Consider the following 23810-nt stretch of genomic DNA (forward strand, 5'->3'; position numbering starts at 1 on the left):
CGATATGCCCAATTCCATCCTGTCACAATAGGATATGTACACAATGCATAAGTGAATGTCAGGGGTGCTAACAAACGTATCTATTCTGGAGTGGTTGAGGTGAACTGGGGAATAGAGGAAGTAGTCTCACCGGAGCGGACATTTTATGCACCAGACATTGCCCAGGTACTAACCCTCTAACCAAGCTCAAAGTTCCATTAAGGGATGATAAGGCTGAGGATTGGGGGAGTGGGGACATCGTAAGTTCAAGGGTTGTGTCTAGTACACAGTTAAAATCACTCCTAGTATCTAGAGGATAGCCACCCAGTCCAACAAACAGTCAGATAAAGAAGCCCAGAAGCTATGTTGACCCATGGGGGTACTTTTGATGAGATATGCTGGTACCGAACTGCTTTTCAGAACCACTTTTATCAAGTGAAGTCTGTTGGCTGAGGGCCAGCAAGCCTCCACATTGTAGTATCGTGTGAATTAGCTATGACAGAACCCTTTTGGCTCCTGATGGAATCTGTAGAACTGTGACGTAAGCGTTAAAGCCTAGTGAAGTGAATGCAGGTTTAGAATGTTGAGGTTGCTTTTACACGCAGAAGAATAAAGATGTGTTATACTAAACTCCGTGTGTGGCATAGTCATTAGTGGTTACCCGAACTGGAGAGGATGCTACACACATGGGGATTTAAACTGTGCAAAAGTCCTTTAAATCATCTGTCCCTAGATAGTAGCATTGAAGCCTTGGTTTATTCCTGGCATAGTAATTTGTTCTGTTTAATTTTTATGATTCGAATATTAGTCACTCACAATAATCAGATCTGTAGCATGGAGTTCTGTTGTGGGCTTCCAATCGGCATGTTATTCTCATTCAGTCAAATGCTTTGCTTCCTGTTCGTTTCTACATAGAGGCTAATATCTAAAGTATAGGAGCTCTAGATACTCAATAAGTTCAGGCACAATTAATGTAAAACTCTTTCTTTTAATAAATGTCTGTACCTATTCAAGTTGACATTTGGTGACAGGCAGTGTTTTTTCAGAAAATGATAATCTGATACTTGAGGACAAAAGAGTACTGAAAAGTAAAACATGTATTTAGCAATAATTGAAGACTATTACATAAAACCAATTTGCTATTTGGGGACAATATAAGTAAATGTACTATAAATGGCAAGCTGATGCAGGGAGGCAGGACTATATTCCCTAAAAATGATGTACTTGTGTTCATTGCATTTGTATTGCATTTGTATGATTTGCAGCCAGACAATTTGGACAAGAAAAGCAGTGGTAAACTGTGCCCAGTACTGAATCAATGATTCAGATAGGTGGGAAGTAGATCAGTGCATTAATCCAAATGTTTGTCGAAGGCAGGACCATTTTTCATGTCAAGACAGACTCAAATAGGAACCTTGAAATCAAGCGGGAAAAGGACGACAGAGGTTAATACTAATTAAATTGTTGAGAATAAATTAGCAATTTCTATTCAATGAACATTGTTAAATTACATTACAAGATTCGGAATTGTGTAAAAAGCTCAGAGGGAGCAGAATAAACCTCTGCTAACCATATTATGGGGCTATTTGAAAAACAAACACTTAAAAAGGAGAAAAATGAGACCTCTATATATAACAAGAGTGCCAACTGACAAGCTTCAATTGATCATTTTAGAGATCTGAGCGATTGGATGCCAATGTGGGTGGTTGTGCATGATGCATACCATAATACACACTTCAATGTCAAAAAGAAGACACATTGAAAAAGTAATATTGAATAGTGAATGAAAACTGGAACAACGCCTCATTTGTTTCCTGTGGATTCCAGTGGTGCACTTTTTGCACTGTGTAAATAAGGGTTTTTGGGCTTAGACATGCCTGTCTTTATGCAGAGTGAAGTATTTGCATCAGCAAGTTTTCTCATTTTTGAGATAAATGTGAAGAAGAGTGTCAGTGTTGTATGCCAGGCTGAAGTGTAGTAAGATAAGGGTCTTCTGAACAGAGTCAATCGACATTTTTCTTAAAGAAATGGAGGTGGTGGTAGTAGACTTAAATGGTCCTGGATACTCTCTGAAATTTTGATTCTTTGCATTTACAGAGTCCGTTAGCAGAACGGTGCACAGGGTGGCAGATCTGAGTTTTCTTTAGGGTTCAAAATGTGTATGATGTCACTTTTGATACTCCTAGAACTTTTTCAATACAGCATCCAAGCCTTTTATAGGTCTAAGAAGATCATTGAACCAATTTTTTGGAGCATCCTTTTGAGCTGCTTCCTTGCATTCCTGCCTTGTGGTTTCCACTAATCTGTAGAAACTGCACATTTGCGGACGACATAAACTCAGGATGGTGCCAGACTGATTCCATGCACCCCTGCAGGATATGTTGTCCCTTGGACCAGCTAGCTCACAGTGCCACCGTTAGCCCCACTAAACTTTGACAGGGAGCGAACAGTTCTGGCAACCACTGAACATGACAACCCTGTTCCCTCGGAACTGTGGTGACAGACCTAGAACATTTTGATCAATCACTCATGCTCTCTTTCGCTCAGAGAAAAATACAAAGAATACACAAAGGAAAATGATTTTAATATTTATTGAACCCTAGTGATTCTTGTATAGAAAATATGGGCTGCAATGATCGATAGACAGAAGCAGACAAAAGTTATTATAAGTGTCAAGACAGTGAATAAAATGAAGAGTACCACCATCTTGCTGAGGCAACTTATATATGCATACATATACAGTATGATAACAATCTAGTGTTCTCATGCGAGGCAAACCCTAACCTACGTGTCTATGGTGTTAATGTAGGGTCTGCCAAGAAACCCACTTGTAGATGATCTAACCCCTTTAACTAGTGGGTAACAGTGTAGGACCCTGTCTTGCTCACTAACTGGATACCCCTCATGGAGATGTCAGTCAGCAGAGGTGCCTCTTCTGATTGAATTAGGAAACAAAAGGATATATATGGAAAAGGGCATCCTTGCCTTGGGCCAAGAATGTGATCAGGTTACCATTGTTTGTATTCCACAGATAGCTGTGTCGCCATATAGACGTAATAACAAACACATTTGTATCACGCATGTGATGGCCTTGCACTTAATGCCATGCCAGTGTGATAGTGTTTTCACTTAGTCCCTTGTGGCAGCCTAGTTGGTGTTTCTTAGAAACTAACTTAAATGTCACAAATGCAAATGTGTGTCAAAAGTCGACGTGACAAAGTGAAGGCAACTTTAGGAAAAAGACTGTGTATATGTAAAAATTGCATGATTTCCTACCAGGCCTAACCCAGGCAAATGACAGTCTTTGAAATGAAATTGTTAGAATGCAGGGTGTCTTCAGAGTCAATGGTTATGTCATTTGATTCATTCCATACTGAGATTCTGCTTTCCTGACCTCAAATTGGGCTGCTAATTTGTTAAGCTTGTACCGTCTCATGAAGAATGATAAACCAAGGTGGACTAACTGATTTCATATTTGTGGCATTCCAGTGTTTTACCCCCTCTAGGGTAAGAATGCTTGAACCTTCATATAGGCTCTGTCAATATCATTGTTACTTACTGAATTAGCTGTATCAGCTGTTGGAGGCGATTCTAGAGAATGTTGTGGGAAGAGTTACGTAGTGAAACAACATTGTCTTTTTATCTAGTATTTGATCCATCAAGCACTGCTGTAATAGTTTGTTATTGTTCTTATTTCTACCCATCACTACCCAGCAGCCAGTTTCTTGTGATAGTCAATGAAACCATGGTGGCCACTTTACTTGTTCATTTGTGCAACCCATTATCGATCCTATTCCCAGTAACACTCACAGACTACGGTGACCATTTTGTTTTAGTTTACTGTGTTACTGATTGAAACTTGAAAATCTTCTTGAGAAGTGTATATCATTATTGTTAACAATGTCTGGTATGTTAATACCAAAATGTATTCCTACCAACACCAGGTAAACCACCGTTAGAATGGAACATATGTTATGAAATGTTCTTACCGTATATCGAAGTGTTAGATGGGGTTGAGTGCATTTCCTACAGGGAGTTTTCTGTACTGAAGAACTGTTTAGGTGATGAAGATCCCTGCGAGTTCAAACGTCTGCCTGCCTTACGAAATGTAACCAATTTTAACATATTTGACTATGCTGTGAAATATTTACTCAAACGAAATGGGTGTAATGCGAATACTTTTATAGAGCGGTTTAAATACTATGCCAGTAAACAAGTTTCCTGCGAGTCGATCGAAGATTACATTGCTGCTCGTAGAACACTGGTGGCAAATTGTGATTTTGAAAAAATTAATTATGATCAGATTATTTGAGGTCAGATCTCCACGAAAAACAATCACACTTGTTTTTAGAGAAAAAATTGGCTGTCAAGAAAAATCAACTTGATATGGTACACACAGTTAAAAAAAAGAGTTTTACATTAATAGTAAGCAATTCTAAATTGTTGACATCAGCTCATGATTTACTTAAAATATACTTTTTTCTGCTTATACCCTTTTACATTTTTATTAAACATGTTACTTTTGCCTTCAAATAACTCCTTGGTATTATTATTATTATTATTAAAATTGCATACTTAACATGAGCAAAAGCACTCTTAACATTTACTTGTTAACTCTAATCTAACCATATCTCTAACCATGTAAGCTGTACAAAGAAACATGCCACAAATCAATGGTCTTTCTTTGGGTGTGTTATCACAGTCCCAATTTACTGCCAGACAGTCCAATGGGTCAGTCTGTGAGATCCTTGTCAAATGCCAGGAATAGATTTCATTTGTGCGTCAAAATATTGAGGACAGAATTATCAGACTAGAAAAATACTGTGGCCTAAATATTGAGAACCTAAGTACTGTGAATGTAATTATGTATTTAGTATTCTTAACTTCATCCCCCTGAACCGTGAAGAGATATGTATCTCGTTAGGGTATGTGTAGTTAACTATAGAACCCCCCCCCCCCCATATATACTTACCTTCACAATATTTTGGAAGTCAATATTTTGGCCACAATTTTGTTTGTAGGTTTTGTACGTTCAGCTTCACTACCCACACAATGTCTTAAATGCCTTGGTTTAAACATCATATACCCAAGGGAGGCCTCGTATGTTCATTTACCACTCTCTTATGCCAGGACCAGCTTCATAGACCCATGACTGGTCTCAGATTAATATGTAAACCTCATTCAATCATGTATTGATTCACATGCCTATTTTCCTCCATCATACAGCAATTATTAACATCATTTTATTTAATGTTTGTATTTTAGCTTGTTTGATTTTATCAGAACATAACTAAATGGAGCAGTCAACCACTTTTCTCGCAACATTTGTAGAGCAGCTGGAACACCTTGGATATGTGGTGTTGTAAATAGGACAGTATTGCCATATTTAATTTATTTATTGAACTTCTTTATGTAGTGCACCTGCACTGCAAATGGTATGTGAACATTTTACATACACTCAAAAAACAGCAGCAACATACAAAATTTACTGGAACGAGTAGAAAGACAAACCCAGAAAGAACCAATAAACAGCAAGAGACAAGAATTCAAGAGTTTTCAGTCCAGTCAAAGGTGGCTGAAAAAGTGGGTTTTAACTTCATCTTGATGGAGAGCAAAGAGGTGTAAATCCAAAGCTAGAGAGAGAGTTTCAAAAGGCATGTGTACGATAAGTGAAGGAGTGGTTTTAGATCACGGGCAGCTGAAATGTAGACAGTCAATGACAAGTGATTGGTGAGAGAAGATGTTTTGTCTTCTTCACGGCGGGTAGGTAAGACTGAGCCGATTTGGCTACGCTATTGAAATGGGAAACTAGACTGAGCATTGGGTAGAGGTTGAATCCCAGAGACTTGACTTGAGGTGAGAGGAAGCAAGAAAAACAGTCGTGCTCTGTTCATTGACCAGGCACTGTAAAATGTGATCTTGTTTTTAGGCGAGACTTTGAATTGCAAGAACAAAGTGATGATATCCTGACTTGATGAGCTTTTTAGGTAGAGGTATTTGTAATTTGTAAATTGGCAGATGACAATTCATGTCCCCTTTACCATTGTCCCCAATGGCCGCAAACACAGGTTAAAAAATGTGAGAGCACATGGAATCTTAAGGACTCTCGCAGATCGCCATGAACTAATTGTTCATGGATGTGCTCTCCTAGCTTTTCAACTTGTGGCTTTTGCTAAGGAAAGAAAAGAACCAACGCACAACAGATTTAGCCTGCCAGGGTCCACTGAGTTGTAGACTGCAGAAAGACCAACGAGCATGAGAAGACAGGAATCCTCTGTATCAAACTTGTGGAAAACACCATACACAACATTCGGAGTTGCATTCGCTTTGCCACAACCACTAAAGAGTCCAAATTGGCTGTTGGCCAAGAAATATTCTTTTTCAATGTAATAGTTGAGTTTTATATACACACATACGTTAATGCTTTTCATACTCAAGGGAAGTTTGATGTGTGGTAGACATTGGAGAGAAGGTTGGGAACATGGGTAGTTTTTCATTATGGGGTGATTTACCCCATTGTACCAAGTTCCTGAAAAAAAGAGCCTGTAATATGGTGATTATGAAGCAGAAGTCCAGTGCAAGTATCTGAAAAATGACCTTTAACACTTTTGCTGGTATGATGTCAAGAGAAAATATTGGTATATTTGTGGTCTTTTATGATGTTGGTCAATTCTTTAATGTTGAAAGGAGAAACATTAGACGGTGGGTTTTAGTATAACAAAAATGTAGTTCTTTAGTGAGAGCATTAGTATGGAAGTGATTATGAATGAGATGAAAGCAATGCTTTTTTTGCATTTGCAATTTGATGGAAACTGTCTTTTGTGTGAGTTTTATTGTCAGAATTAACATTTAGAAAAGCCATTTGGTAGAGTTTATAGACTCAGTTAGACCTTGAATGAACTCGTTTTTGGCAGTGAGAATGGCTTCTGAAGCTCTCTTCTTTTACTTAAGAGTGTCTTAGAGCAGAGTGATACGTTTATGGCATTGTTGTAGTTGTTTAACAGAGAGTTGATGTTAGGTTCTGCACTTACCTTATGGGCAAATGCCAATGAAACGTTGGGCCCGACAAGCAGTCGGCAGTCTGACTGCTGAATTAGGATGCGACCGCCGTGTTGGCAGTCAGAAAAGTGCCCTTTAACATGGCAGCTTGTGCTGCCGACCAGGAAAAGAGCCACAGCACAAGCTGCTGTGTAAAAGAGCACTTTGTGCACATCCATGCACTGTGTGGTATGCACCATGTGGTGCATGGCACACAATGCTTGGATGTGTGTGGAGACACTGTATGTACCTCCAGGGCCACTTTGAAGTGGCCCACGAAGGACTAGGGCCCTGTGGGCCCTGTTTGGGGCCCTGAAAGTCCCTTTAAGACAGCATTTTCATGCACTGCCATGAAAAGGCTGTCTGAAAGAGACATCGTAATCCAGATGGCAGTGCCTGCCTTAGCACCGCCGCCATTCAAGGGATACAATTCCAACTGCTGCCCCGGCAGGATCATAGATCCTGTTGGAGGCAGCAGTCTCCGCCCACCCCTGAAGGCTTTGGTTCAACTACCTGCATCATAATGCGGCGGTCGGACCGAAGGGCTGTCTGTTGGTGAGACTGGCACTGGCGACCTGTCAGTGGCGGTCCCACCGGCATCAAAATCAGCCCCTATGTTCTTTTTTGTCGCCCACCCATCCCTGCCAGTAACCACACATACAAGAATATGAAAGCAAATGGTAGAATTGGTAAGGAAATAGGATAAGACAGAACAAAGAGACACAGAACTTCACATTCTGTCTTGTTACATATGGGGACAAGGAAGGCTGTTTTCTGTAGTGGAGCTCTACATAATATATAGATACCGTAAATAACTAGTAAACGGAACACTGAACACAACTGTAGCAGTGAAATGATATGCCTCAGCAATATCTCTGTACAGAACACTCTGTATGTTTTGACACAGTAGTCTCTGTTGATAAGAAAGCATCTTTCTTACATGTTCTCCCTAGCTTGCAACTTGTGTACATAATGAAAGTTTGGTTTTTAACTTTTTGATTCATGTTTTTATCCTTGTAAGTGTATGTGATTATGCATTGTAATTGTGATGAAATTCTTTTTAAATTGAAATAAATATCTATTTTTTTAGAACACTTGACCATGTCCAGGTGTTGGTGTCTTGTTTTGGTGACTGACTGTTGTTGATGAGAGCCACTGTGTGATATTTAACACTCGCCGAAAGGGGGAATTTTTGTTTGACTACTGTCTATTTGGTGCTCTACCCCCTTTGTGGTATAGGGCCCCTCTCTTTGATTTTGTGATGTTTTGACACAGTACCTGGAATTACTGCAATCTAAATGTAAGGAGACATGAATGTCTTTGCTGAACATATATACACTTCCACATCTACTTATGTAAGACTAACTACCTCAAGCTTTGTCACTATACTCTCTCTTGTGAAAGATTAATATTGTTTATACTTGATCGCTGTAAACAGAAAAGATAAGAAACATCCCGTGATTCCCTACACTTAGCAATCTATTCATGCACTGGAATTGTAATAGTTTATACACTGTGTATATAAATATTTGAATACATTTCCTTTTAGTTTCAGTCCATGTTCAGTCACATGATGTTTTAGCAGAACGTATAACCCTCGGGCCTTATTTGCAAGATTGTGCCGTAGGGCAGTGCCACAGGCCTTCCTCCGGCACTGCCCTACGGCAAAAGAAAAGGTCAGGAATGCACCGTATCTATTATTTACGGTGCATTCCTGTTCTTTTCCCTTGCGCTGGCGCACAATGGGCTGCCTTGCGTCAGTGCAGGCACCCTTGCGTCATTTTACAAGGGTGCCTGCACTGCGGGGATGATTGTTTTTGTGCAGGAAGAAAACCTTCCTGCACCAGAACATTCACGACAGGCTTTTTCCTCTTTCTATGTGTGCTGCAGAATGCACACAAGCAAAAAGAAAAAACGAGGAGAAATAAAGGTGTTTCTCCTCGTTGCGCCTCCCTTACGCTAAGGTTTTCGGCACTGCCTCAGAGTTACGATTCCTCGCACATCTGGGGCAGAGTCAAAAAGCCATGGGTGTTGCTGGGAACGCCCAGAGCAACACCCATTGCATGCCCCTTTAACACAGGAAACTGTGCTAAAGGGAACAATATTTACAAGGCTGCATGAAGCCTCGTAAAGTGGCTTAGTGCTGCCTGCTAAGTATGGAGCAGACCCATGCGCCACCAGAGGATTGCAAAAGGTGATGCTCCGGTAGCGCATCCTCATTGTAAATGAGGCCCCTAGTCTTTAGAGCTCAAACAAGTGTACAAAATAGTTCAAAGTGTGTTAGCAAAGCACACCTGACATCAAGATACCTCTCTGAGAATCAATAACTCAGTCCTTAGGGAACTAGAGGCCTTGACACTTGAAATCCACCAAAAATGTAGCTCGGTCCAGCTGCAGCAACATTGCAACTCACATTGCCTAACAAGGATGCCAGACACCACAAAGAAAGTTATACCTGCAAATACAAGATGGCCGCCATTTCTCTAGAGGTGTGGCATTATGTGGCCTACTGGGAAACATATTTCCCTGCTGAAGCTCCACCTTGCGGCGTGTTCCCCGCGCATGCGCAGCTTTCATACAGTCAGACTACAATCCTTTTGTTTTCTGAAAGGCCATAACATAGATGATTTGTTGGAACTGCTGCGCACAAGAATCCGACAGGATGATAAGCAGCACTTCCATCTGCGGCTCCTGTCACTTGATGTTTCTAGATGAGTCCATGTCAATCATGATTGGTGTTTCTTTTCATAGTTGTAATGGGGTGGATAGTTTTTCTTTGGAGGTGAGGTGGCAGGAAGAATGCTAATAATACATTTGTTTGTTATAGACATTTTAATAGCAGAGCATTTGCCATTTCTCAGCTTTATAAATAACATCGTTCATTTTTACTCAGTGTGATGGCATTACAGCTATCATCTTCAGAAGGAAGAAAGGCTGAGAGTTCTGTGCCAGAATTGGAGCTTGTGACATGACACTTCTATCAGATGTTAGTAGCTAGTGATGAACTTCCTGAAGCTCTTGCTGGCTAGCTGCAGGACCACCGGCCTGATTAAAAAGCAAGCTTGATTTATTTAGGGCCTTCATTTAGGCCTATTTTAATTTGCAGCTTGTCTGTGTTTTTTGGGAGGGAAAACTCAATTTTGGAAAAGGACACACCGCCTGACGATCTGCCATGCCGTGGCAGACTGATCTGCAGTTTTTATTGTTCTCCAAAGACAAACCCCAGAAACGTGCCTGTGTTTTTCAAAAACAAAAATGAACCTCCCTATTATTATTGGAGTGAATGTATAAAATGGCATCTGAATGCCCACCCCAAGTGGTGCAGTCTTCGCCCGCAGGACTTCATTTGTAAAATATTAAGTACCGCTACGGTACCAAAAGATTTCTAAAAAGTTCGCAGCCCGAGCTGCCGAATATCTGGGTTGCCAAATACTAAAGCTGCGCAGCGTTAATTCCACTTCTTGCTTCTTTTATCCACCCCCCCCCCATATGATGCTTTACCCTTTATCTCACTCTTGTAGGTTGCTTTTTTCCATGCTTTCCCTTTTGTCACTGTTTTTCCATCTTTCTCTTCCTCCGTCTTTCCCCTTTTTAGGTTGAGCATTCGAGACCTCATGTATATACTTTAGTAAATACTTATATGTGTATGCACTTTGTGGGCTCTGGAGATCAGCCCTAGGACTTGTCTGCTTAGGCTCTTTTTTTCTGTTCAACTGCCTCTAGTTAACTGTCTTGATAGAAAACGACCAGTAAAGGTCAGTAAAATACCAGAAATGCTTTCTGCTGAGGGACTTTCTTTTTTTTTCTTTCTGGCAACATCCTCTATTTAACTTTCTTGATAGGAAACGACCAGCAGAGGTCAGTAAAATACCAGAATCACTTTAGCATTTTCTAGATTCCAGTCCATAGAAATTGTCTTCCACAAGCACTCATAGACAATAATATTTTTTTCAAATCTTGTATTTTCAGTGATATGACCACTGAAGGCCCTGATGTTATATTAAAAACAGAGCTTTGGACTATACTATTTCCCGCTGAAAGGCAACGATTCTCTCCATGTGTTCCCATACCTGGCGTGTCACGCAGTTTGGTGCTTACTTTACCTCCATGTTAAAGAACAGTAGATGTTTCAGCACCCACGCTAATGTGCTGCATAGCTAAATACAAATAAGGTCCCTAAGGCGAGACCGATTGCATTGTAATTGCTTGTTGTGTTTTTCTCTCTTGTGCTCTGATTCAAAACCTCTTGAGTAAAATAAAATAGGTGCTTGTTCCCAAAAATGATTGCCGGGAGGCCCCACCTGCAACCAGTTGCTAAAATTAAGCACTGCCTTCAGACGCCAGGTCAGCTGATGCAATACAGTGCATTATTCCTGTCTGTGCTGGGTATACCCTCAATTGTGTGCTTGGAGCAGACAGGTACAGGTGTCATATTGCATGAAAATTACTTTGTTCCTAATGCAGGCACAAGCTTGTGCATGCACTGGAGGCCGCACAGGATTCAAAGGTAACCTGGCAAAGATGAAAAATAAAACGATAATACATTACCATTTTATTTTTTATCCTCCCATCCTGACGCTCACGTCAGGACGGGGGTGGGGGGGTGGGAGGGAGGCCACAGCTTAATGACAGCAGCAGGGAGGAGGGTGGGCTGTGTTTGCACTTTTCAAAGTGCGCATGCCTTTTTGGTAGGCCATCTTGCGATGGCCGCCACACATGCGCACTTTGAAACCTTTAACCCAGTTGTCTTAAGTCAGTTGGGTCAAGGTAAGTGCAGGAAGCCAGTGTCCTTGTGAGCGGCGAGTTAGGTTGCTTCCTCCAATCAGGGCGCTGCTCTTACAGCGTGAGAGCAGTGCCAGGATTGGTGCCCGCACTGCAGCATCCGGTTGAGAAGAGGTCCAAAGATGAGGAAGTTGGAGGACGTCGGTTAAGGTATGTTTTTTTATAAATTATTATTATTAGAATATTTGTGCGTGTGCCTGCCTGTCCCCTCCCTCCCTGTAGATGCCAGCCGCTACTTCGACCTGGCAGTTTGAAACACTTCAATGCAGAGGCACTGGCCGATATGAGAAGAGGGCATGAATCTCCCCACACATAGGTGTGATGCCTGACTGCATAGGCTTGACGCCTGGAAGTCACTGAAACCCCTATACCCACTTCCAAGGAGTGCTCTCAGGAGCCTCATGGACTGTGAGCCAGTTCATAAATAGCACACAATTAATTCACCTTCCAGCGGGCATTATTCCTCAACGCCCATGTCTGTAAAGGCATGGGTGCCGGAACAAAGATGTACCCTCACTTGCATATGGCCACTCAAATTGTGCACCTAATTGTATTGTATTGTAATTGCATTTATACAGTGCTTACTACCCCATGCGAGGCGTCGAAGTGCTTTTTCAGCAAGTTGCACGCTACTCCTGAACCCATAAAGTATTAGTGTTGAATTAGTATAGTGAAATATGAAAGTCATTTGAGTGGTGGATAGGTCCAGTTATTTGGATTCGGAAGGCTAGCGGAGGGATAGAAGAGGGAAAAATGTTTGCATTTATATGGCGCTTGTTACCCCTGATGGGGTGTTGAGGTGATTTTTTCGGTGAGTAGCACACTAGCAATAGATATTACAGAAAGTGGGCACACAAGTGTCTGTATCCCCTTCTGTAGTACAAAAGTTCCCCAGGGGTGCCACAAACAAATGTTTGCTAATGACTTCTTCGACCCTTGCCACTTTCTCTAACACGTCCCCTGGTGCTGTGACGTCTAACCAAAAGTATATGAACATCTGTAATTGATTACTTTGGACTGTCCATCCAGTTGCGTGTGACAAAATACTTATTGTTCTTTGACTGGGTCTGTTTTTTTCATTTCATAATTGTAACATTTGAGGTTATGGGGCAGCCTCCGCAAATACATTTACTGTGACATATCAGGTGGTTAAAGCAAACATACAGTGTAGATACCACCCTTCCAAAGTCCAGCTACTTTCTGTGTGGTTAGGTACAAGTGAGCATGTACTGCGATCAAGCAGTTTCACGAGATATATAAACTAAAGGAACCTATCATATAGTCACAACATGAGCCCCACTACTGTTAGAAAAATATGGGCCCCGCAAAATGGTATGTATGGAGCAAGTACATAGTTACCAATGTAAAAGTACATCTGTGTGCACCAAGATGTCCATTTTTCGCATGCCCGGTGTCAGCGTTTTTCCCCCAATACAGTCTCGGACATGTCATTTTAATGTTTTCATTATAAAAACAAAGCAGTATGTCTGTCAATACAACCAAAAAATAGGATCTTTGCTTTTTACCACATATATGATTGCAAACAAATGTCTCTCAAAATCCCATGCGTTAGCCATACAACCGTCAGAAATAATCACACTTCAGGTATAAAAATGTCACACTTGAGCACAGAAAACCTAGCAGCTATAGCATAAATTTTAGAAGCGCAATACTATCCGTAGTACCTCATTACAAACATGACGGAGTACACTGTCCACCAAAGACTCAGCCCACCCACTCAACTCTGAGTCGGTTGGACTGTCAGTTGAGCAATGGCAGTGTCCCCATTGGCTTCACCATTGGAAAACTTACACCCAGGGCCCGAATGAGTAGGGGCTGTCACAGTAAAGTCATCAAACTGTTTGGAGCAGACGGTCCAATGGCTTTTTTCCCCATTCCTTTACTACCACTAAAAATCTAGCAGTCATCGACAGAAAAAAACAATATTGACCCCCTACACCGTGGAAACACAAACGTTTGATTGATGGCTCACAAAACCAATGACTGCTGTCCACCAAACTTTTTCCTTCAGAGAAACCACCTTGAGGGCAGTTCCTCTGCATCTACAGAGATCATTGCTGGGCCGTAAGGGATCGCTAAATTTGTCTGGTACTAGTTCGCCAGGGTGGCAGAAGCAATGCCCTCCGCCAACTTCACTGCCCGACTACCGCCTGCCAAACTCTAAATCGGCCCTTAGGTTTTAGTTAACCAACTACTCACATGCAGGACTGACAGTTTAACACTGGGTAGTAATCAATCATCAAGGAGAGGGTTCAGGTATGTTAGGATCTGGACATTTAGTCTCTCCTTGTTGTTAGCATGTTAGGATCTGGACATGTTAACCTGCTTCAAAGAATACTTTCAAGTTGAGGGTAGTAATTCAAAATGTGTATGATTATTAAAGGCAGATATGTGTTGGAGAAAGCCCAGGAGAATGTAGGACACCTAGATGCTAATATTGGTGCCTTCTTTTTGCAGTTACTTTCTAAGAATCCTTGCCAACTTGGGAATGTCTCAAAAAGCTGTGAGGCAGACACAGGACCAAACGTTTGCTCTACACAACACTCTGAAAGCAAATAGATTCCCACAATTAACAATAACGTTACTACTGAGCATAAGTTGGTGGTGACGCTGTGACTGGTTTAATTTACACACACCCTGCTTGGAATTTTCTGTGCAGCAAAATTTGTCCTGTCCACAACACGATCAAACAACATGTACTCCTTCTCTGGTATAAAAATGTTTACTGGAAAAGGATTGGTTGTGAAACCGCCATTATTTGGAATTGTTGGCTCTGTTCAAAACACTAAAGAGAAGTAAATACATTTCTACAATTAGCTATAACTTTAGTAATAATCATAATTTTATGGTGATTTCCTAGAAAGATTAATTTACTCACGTCCAGGTTACAGTTTGAAACACACCAAAATTAGACCTGACCACAGCAAATCGAACAATATACATTCTCTCTGAGGTATAAATATGTCTGCTGGAAGTAGATTAAGGCACTGTATTTTCAAGAAAGTAATGTCAAATAAAGAGGTTGTTTCCATTTTTCCTGCTGTATGACTTAGTGCATGGGTACCAATTAGCACTATTTGTTATATTTTGCATAAAATGCAATAAAAATATGCTGCCCCGGGAGTTTACATGCTTCATTGTGAGTTGACGTTATTTATGGGTCTCCTTCTGTAATGTGGCTTAGTAGCGCCTTGTCCAGAACAAGGTCTGTGCCATTTCCTCGTAATGGCCTGAAACATGTTGACAAATTTTACATAAGGCCATGGAGATTTAAGCTTTGCTGGGTTGTTTTGTTAATGAAATGCATGTTATCTGTCAGAGGGTGAGGGTTATGGTCAGGAGCAAGACGAAATAACCCGTGTCCTGAAGTTTCTGCTAGCGGAGTTTGAGATTGCGGTAACGTAGATGCTCATATCTTACTGAGACACACCAAGCAGGTGCCTCCTATTCAGTTTGTAGTAGCTGATCTGAAGAAGTTGGAAAGGACCACAAACCCTTAGCCACATCATGTAGAATGTTTCATTGGTGGATTTGCTCCTGTATGTGGACAGGTTGCCACTTCTGTGGGGAATATTTGGTTCTCGTATGTGTTGTTTGTGGCTTTAAACTGGGATGAATCAAACATCACATCCCTGGCTACCCCTTCGTCTGTCTGGGGCCAGCCCTCAATCCTGTTAATGGTCCTGGTCTTATTCTGATGGCCAGTATCATCAACCCCTGTAGATTGAAACCTTACATTATGTTGTCCCCAAACAGACCCTGAGTTAATTGTGTTACGATGGGAAGAAAATTGTAATGAGCCCCCACCGCACAAAATTAAAAGGAATAGTAGAATGAGTATGACCCTCATGTTTTATTTACATCAACACGTTTCGGCGACGGTAAAAAAAAGTTTATAGGGGCACCAAATGTGTAAAGAAAAGTGTCTAGATGCATGATCAGTTCTTTCTTCAAGGTTGTATTATTATTTTTTTTGAAAACTCTTTTTATTGGCATTTATAGTAAAAAAAACCAAAAAAAACATTGCATACATTTTCACCGTTGGAATTACAGCAGATATGAGCCCTTGAACCACAGTGTACAGACGCTGCTTTTAGAGTCAGCGGACCTGACAGGCTTACAGTGTTATGGTCCCCGCCTATTCTCTGAATTAGAGACCGGCTAACGAAGCCTATGTCTGGGCCCATCCCACTAATGCGCGCTGTGGACGCCGCACCATGCGCTTCAAGGTTGTATTATATCAAAAGCATTTGAAACTGTACAAAATATTTCAACTATTTCAGCCAGCACATTTTGTGCTCCACGTGAATGTTTATTGCAAGCTGACAAGAGTTATAGAATGTATCAGAGAAACAGCATCAACCACAGACAAACAAATTGAAGAAACAGACATATCTAAAACCCAAGAAGTCTTTCTCTCTCTCTCTCCACACCTCCCCCACTTTCTCTCTCTCTCTCTCTCTCTCTCTCTCGCTTCTTGTTTATGGCACTAATACAACATGTCCCTATGAGAGTCCTTTAAAACTGATAAAATCTGGTGTTAAGTTGCAAAATTGGTGATAGAAGTGGAATCTTCCGAAATTGCTGTTTTTAAATTACATGTTTTTGATGAATTAAGCTGTTCATCCTCAGTAATGGGGAACAGATACTCCATGCTGCAACTTAAATTGTTGTCTGAGCCTGTAATATCCGTGCAACCTCGGGGAACGCTCGACTATCCAAGCTTAAGGCTGTAAGGTGGTGATAAATTGAAGGGTAGCTTGTGTCTCAAGCCCGAGCATGTGATATCTGTGCAACCTGCACCACATCGCTGTTCTGTGAACATTTAGGAGTGAGATCTTTTGAACCAGCATGATAGCTCAACAGTCTGAATACTGAACCCGGGTGACTGGTGCAACCAACTCATAGTCATTCTTTCTAAAACCTGAGCTTTAAGTACCACTCTGTCCCTCTCTGGCATAGTCCTTACTACACAAGTGTGATCCCAAATCCGTCAAACCATAAACCCATCTGGTTCTTTAAAATTAAAATACTTTGAAATTTCTGTTTTCCCTTGTTGGAACAGAGAAATGTCCCCTGAATGGCTCAGGGGAGTGTGCACCCCTATCTCAAGTTCATCATAATAAGTTGTAGCATTTTTTTAACCCCTACCTCAGCACACACACCAATGAGACGCGTGCATTGAAATCATTTCTGTGATACGGATTGAGACTCAGAGCGACGCCCGCCCTGTGATCCACATGGCTACACTTATTGTGAATTGCAGGGCTATATTGCAGGACTCTTCGGGTATCCTTTGTGGTGTGTCAGACTGTTGAGTGTGAAGGAGAGGAGAAAGAGGGTCCCTTTAAAGGGAGGGAGTTTCCCCTTCCCTTTTTTGCCCATTTTTCACCAGAAGCTCTACCCCTACTGATAATCAGGCAGTTAAATGGGACCGCCTTCATTTCTTTGGCATCTTATATCATTGTTTTAGATTTCTCCTGCATAAAGACTTCCAGCTGCACCTCACCTTCCTGCTAGCACTCAGTGACAAAGATCTTTCCTGGGCTAGCTTCGAGTGGAATAACTGCAGGGGAATAACTGCCCTGAGCTTGTCTCTGAGCTGATTGTTGGAATACCAACGGCCATCTGCAATCCTAGTACAAAGATGGGACAGAGTCTTCCAGCCAGAGTTCTAATATTTCTATTTGAGGATTCAGGTATTTCCACAACTTTGACGACCGAGAAACTTTCTGTCCTCCAGGGTTGGGTATGCATTGCCAGCTCCCTTTGCCATGTTCTGGAGCAGAGACCTGGGATCTTTGGCCAAGACTGTTAGGAGAGAGTGTCTGGACCCTGCTCCACTGAAGAGAGCCGATCAACTGATCAGAAGAGGCAACTGAAGTGCCCTTGCACAAGAAAGGCACTGCTCAGAAGGAGAGGCCTGTGAATGAGCTGAGGCAAGGGGAGGCGTAAACTCCCACTGCAGCATCAAGGAAGGGCCTGCACCGATCTGCAATGATGCAGCCCAGGAATACCCACGTACCCCTGCAGTGCGAATGGAGCCCTATATCTCGTTGGGCTGAGGGAAGTTGTGTTTAGTGAATTTTGTTACAGAATTGAGCTGCAAAAAGCCATGCTGCACTAAGAAATACCAAACTTCAAACCGCAGTCTTCCCAAAGGAGAACTGAGTGACAGAGGAGAACCACAGCGACCTAGATGCTTCCACCAAGGTCTACGTACTCACCGATACGACCACAGGCGAATACATAGCTTGTTTGGGTGGTGGTTTTGTGTTTGGGCTCTAGGAAGAATCCAAGCTGCAAAGTCCTGCAGCCTCCTCACCCAGTGCTTCTTCCACTTACTTTGTGCCATAGATATTGTTAGCGTACTAGATGACAGTGTCGGGGCAAAGTCAGTGCTACACATGCTGCATGGGCCCTGTGGTGCACACCCCACAGAGCAGCGCTACCCCGACAAAGAACGCAGGTGCTGTATGCACAGCCAGTGAACCAAGTGAGCCAATGAAAAAGGTACTGGGCAAATCGGTGATAAGCCAGACAGGACAATCTTCATCAATGGGGAGGAAATATTACAACAAAAAACTGGCCCACAACTTGGCCAGCATACTCAGGGTCTCTGCACATACCCAGCCTCTGCAAGGGGACCCACCAGTTACTGATCACTGGACTGTTGCACACTACTGCACAAAGAGAACCCGAAACTGAGGTTATTTCTGATAATCTGGAAACCTGTACAATAAAAATAAACCTTAAATTATAGCGCACACTCATGCGAGAACATTGGTGTGCTTTACATTGGGTAACAGATGTTTCATACGGGCAGATTTGTTATTTTTTAAAAATTTTGCAGGCACAAGGATTTGCCCAGAAATCACAGTATGGTGAGCCCATGCCACACTCAAACCTCGTTCCCCAGTTCCAAAGTCAGCAGCTCTGGTTATTAGGCCACATCTCCTCCTGGTTGCAGAGTTTGCTCCATGCTGTGATTGGAAGCCCTGTTGTTTAACTGATTTGAAACCAGGACTGCATTCCAGAACGCAAACATAATTCTGGGACAGGCAGAGGCTGACGCTTGGAACCGAGCATCTTGAGAGCACTAATGCTGATGCCAAGTTGTACCAGCGCATGAGCTGGTACCCAGGCCCCAGTTGGTCACCAGCTCCTCCCAGTGTTTTTCTCCCATACTGTTGAGTTATAAATGCTCGGTTTAAAGGCGTGACCCTGGCACCTTAGTCCCATGTTGAAAGTATGAGCCTTGCTACAATATTTAACAAAGGCTCAGAGAGACCGGAACTACGTTGCAGGTGTTTGTTTTCGTCCACAGATAGGGATTTGTGCTTTCATTTCACACTGGGCTGGTGCCAGTGGGCGGAAGCAGACTCGTATACTTCAGAAAACGCGCAATTCTTAGCGCGAGGCGCAGAAAAAAATCATTTTCAAGTAAGTGCAAATTGCATTTTTCCCACAGAAGTCGATGAGTTTGTATTTTCCGAAATATATAGCTCCAAAGACTTGATTATTTTACCAGCGGGTGCTAAAACAGGAAATTGTGTGCTCCTGCCTGCCTGGGAGTTCTTTCAAACCTCCTGTTTCTATTTACCTGAGTGAGTTTGATTTTATTAGTGAACTGAAATCAGAGCGGCATTCTCCGCGTGTTGCTTAATGTTCCCTCTAAAGGTATATAAATAGAATTCTTGCTGCCTGAGAGTCAGCCTACCTCTTGTAAGATTAACACGTTCACACTTTAAATATGTTCACTGTGAAAGGCATACCTTTAGCTACCTTGAACCAATGATTTATTTAGTTATTTTTAAAACGTGTTGCGGGTCACCCTCTGGGGTCTTCGATCAGACTAATGTGTATTCAGTATCCCCCTACAAAAATATCGCAGCCACAGTATCGACTACCACAGTATTGTATTTTTTATTTCATCCTGCAAAAATATTGACTCTGGAATATCCGCCTCCACCATGCTGTCAAGGTAAGTACATATAGGTACGTTTAGATTTACTGTTCCTAAGTTAAGAATAGTAAACCCATGCTTACCTAGGTATACGCACCTTGATGATTTATATCCTGGAGGCAGTATTTTTCCAGGACAGTATTTTGTACCACAATAATGTCGTTTCCAAGTGAACATTAACTCAGTCAGGGTAATGCCGGATGGGTTGGAATGGATTAAAGGCCTTGAGGTCAGTCAACACCTACTTTGTACTGTTATGCTTATTATGCAGGTCCGCTTTACCGCAGATCTTCAAATTCCTCTCAGTACCTTGAATGGATAAAATGTATTTCTAAGGCTGGGTTTAGCAAAACACTTTCTTTGCTGAAGCTCCGCCCTCCTATTTACCAAGGAAGTAAACACTGCCCCTCATAGGCCCTGCTGATATTTTGAGCAACTTGTGTTCATAGTGTGCAGGGCTGCGAGAGGCAAATCCCAATGGGGCCCTTCGCTGCATCCCATTGTGCCCTGGGGTAATGATTGGCTGTCTGGATGTGAGGCAAGACCAGTGCTTAATTTGAGATGATGGTTGCAGGTGGGGCTTAGTGTCACTTATTATTTTGGACCAACACTTATTTTTCCTCATCAGACTTGTACCCAGAGCAAGAGTGAGAAAAACACACTACGTTAAAAATAAAAGAGCGTAGTGGTCAACATGCAATCTTGTATTAACCCATTGTTAATTTCATTTTCGCCCCACTTCTGATCTGAGTTATTATTCAATCATCTTCATGAACTTAGATTAATATACAAGACGCGCTTCAAGACTTTACAGTGACAATTGGTAAAGCCCTAGTATTGAGTAGAAATGATCGATCCACAGCAACATCCTGTACATCAATAAGAACATTACAATGAGTATCGCTAGGAAGAGGGACGGATTGCACTTTTTCCATCTTCATTGAACATTTAGGGCGCAACAAATTGTTTGCTGCTACAGACAGCAAGCCACCCACCTCCAGTCAATCTCAAACTCCTACACAATTCACTACTCTGTACTACAACACAACCAAATGCACTTTTAATGTACTTACCAATAAAACACAAAACACATATATATATAATCTCACAAGCTCCCACCCTTACAAAATGAATACCTTTCACTACCCTTTCTCTACTTCTAACATTACATTTGCGACCACTCTAAATCCTCACTTCAACCATCTATCATACGGTTTAACAACACAACAATCCTCTTCTTCTCACACATAACCAATGACAACACTCTATCAACACTCCCCTTCACAAATAAGGGAACATCATCCCCCTGCTGAGCCTGTAAGCATCTTTCAAGTCAGATATGCTCCCTCTCTCACATTACATAGAGACTATACTCCCACACAGCCCCTACCCCTTCTTCTTCAACATTCACAACTCACCAACCTTTCACGCTCAAGCCATACATCTCAAATCACTACCACAATACCAGATACTACTGACCCTCAAAAATTACACCAAATACACATACAGAATCAACCAGCACATACTCTCACTCATACAACACACCCATCCTGACACACATACACATATCCACTCTTCGCCAAACACCACCATACATAGCCCACATTTAAAGCCTTCTCAAACTCACCCTCTCCATGCAGCAAATGCACCAATCGCTCAGTCCACAAACACACAACAATACCCACCAACATGTCTATCATCCTTTGCTCAATTCAGAGCCATACAACATGACACTCATGCTCCACAACCACCCCTCGCCCACACTGTGCACCTTCAATATACGCAAAAGAAAGCAACCCCACAGCACTCTTCATAACGTCACATCCCCTTATCTATCCCAAAACAAACCCACCATTCAGACACAATTTCACAGCCTAATCCCTCCATTTAAAACACACTCACCACCACCCACACAACTAGACTCAAAAAGATGTCTCCTAAGTCTTTTGGAAGTAGATAGTGAAAACCATCTACAGCACTTCCTCTATCCACCCACAGTTAACACCTCCAACAAAATCACACCAACAACAACTTCAATGGCCAGTACTCACCCTCCTGCAACACACACCCTCTCCACCTCCAAAACACTTTCTTTACACTGCCTACAGATAAGTGGTCCTTCAGTTTGAAAAACCAAGTACCACTTGTTCAACTTATTGATAGACACACAGCCAAACCTATTTACAGAATCATGGCTGGGGGAAGATATAGCACCGGTATTGCATGAAGCTGTTCCACCAGGATATAAAACTCTTACACAAAATCACATCAGCAAGAAGTGGCGGCTTAGCCGTCATACTTAAAGAAACAACAAGTCTCACAATAGCTGAGGATGTTTCACTACAAGGTTGTGAGACCCTTTTTATCAGATGGAACCCCGCTCCAACATTTTCATGTTATTTTCTCCTTCTCTACAGACCATCCCTTAGTAATATAACATTCTAAGACACATTGCTAGACACAATCTCTAATATTCTTACAACATATTCAAACCTATGCACCCTTGGGGACCTCAAGATATGATTTGATAAAACTAATTTGCCACACCCAAAAACCATCTTCATTTGCCTAGACGCACACAACCTTCAGCAACTCATTTCTAGTCCCACACACATTGCTGGACACGCATTACATATAATTTTTGCCAACCTAAACTTAGTCACACTCCAAAGAATTACTTCTGTCATGTGGTAAGACATCTTCCTCATTGCATCATCATCATCAAGGTAACTTTATTTCGGAGTATCTCCATAAAAGTACATAAAATGAATATAAAAACATTTAAGAACAATAGATAAAATGATTAAAAATGGTGCAGCCACACGGCTAGTACGTGAAAGTTACATACAAATGAATCATATTGACATTTTTAGATACCTTTTCCGTTTGTGCCAAAGAGCCCCCAGAAATTTTGCCACAGCAAACACAATGTGTACAGCCATTTCGCTCTTAAGAATTCTGAAGGCTTCGTGGCACCTGGTGAAGCCCAGATTCCTACAGACGGGAATGATCCATTTTCTGCGCGCCTCAGTATAGCCCGGACAGAAAAATATAAGATGCAGCTCAGTTTCATCGCTTTCTCTGCATGCCGGGCAAATACTGGGTGTCGACACAGACCAGGAGCTAGTGAAAGCACGAATTGGCAAAGACCCGTGCCTCCATTGCAAATAAAGCTTCCTGATTATTGCAGGGTAAACATTGTCAAGGGCTAGTTCAAAGGTGTAAGTACTCTTCATATGAAGGAATTGATTTGTTAGGGACCCTAGAGATTTAGAAGGTCGAAGTGAGGGAGCCTTGGAGTCGTAATACAATTTAGTTAGAGCTTTTTTAGAAAGCTTGGAACAGGCGTTGCAAGGATCGTTCCATAGTGCATCTAGACCGAGGCTCTCCAAACTATTCCTTACGAATTTAAGCCAGGCAATGTTCCCCGAGTTTGGGAAGCTGAGAACTTCCTGAAAACCCTGTCTGTAATGAATCAATTCAGGCACCGTCCACAATCTACGCCAATAGATCACAGGACGAAGTGCCAGTTCTTCCTCCAGGGGTCTAATGCCTAGGTCGAGTCTTAGAGGCACTAGAGGTGTACTCGGAGGAAGAGCTACTAGACACCTGAGGAATCTGTTCTCCTCCTTTGTCAAACTGTCCAGTACTTTGTGACCCCATAGTTCACTCCCATATGTGACTGCTCCTCTGGCTTGTACCCTATAAATGTGAAGAGGTGGGCCTATGGGTTTAAGGGTCGACCTGTTCTTCCCCAGCATCCCTAGTATTCCACCGATATGTTGCACCAGTTTCATCCTAGCTTTCTCCTGGTGTGGACCCCACCCCAATTCCTCGTTGAGTGTAACACCGAGATATTCAAAGTGTTTACTCGTTCGAGTATGTTATTCCCTATGCGAGGGATACGATGGAACCTGGGTGGCGGGTTGAAGGCCATGAATTTGGTCTTTAAAGTGTTTATCTCCAATCCATGCTCTCTGCAGAAGTCCCCAAATCCATCCAACACACGCTGGATTCCCATCGG

At 42.0% G+C, this 23810-nt stretch overlaps 1 protein-coding gene across 5 annotated transcripts in view; it reads left to right on the forward strand.

Moving 5' to 3' along the window:
- Positions 1-23810, forward strand: part of ARMH4 (armadillo like helical domain containing 4) — a 776849-nt gene that overhangs the window by 106760 nt on the left and 646279 nt on the right. The window contains exon 1 of one of the 5 annotated variants that reach the window (XM_085626135.1): positions 19180-19263. The exons of the other annotated variants lie outside the window; for them this stretch is intronic. The gene's annotated coding sequence lies outside the window, so the exon portion shown is untranslated. Of the gene's footprint in view, positions 1-19179; positions 19264-23810 lie in introns of those variants that run through there. 5 annotated transcript variants of the gene reach the window in all.

This window comes from Triturus cristatus, chromosome 9 (assembly GCF_964204655.1).
Source record: "Triturus cristatus chromosome 9, aTriCri1.1, whole genome shotgun sequence".
Classification (NCBI taxonomy): Eukaryota; Metazoa; Chordata; class Amphibia; order Caudata; family Salamandridae; genus Triturus; species Triturus cristatus.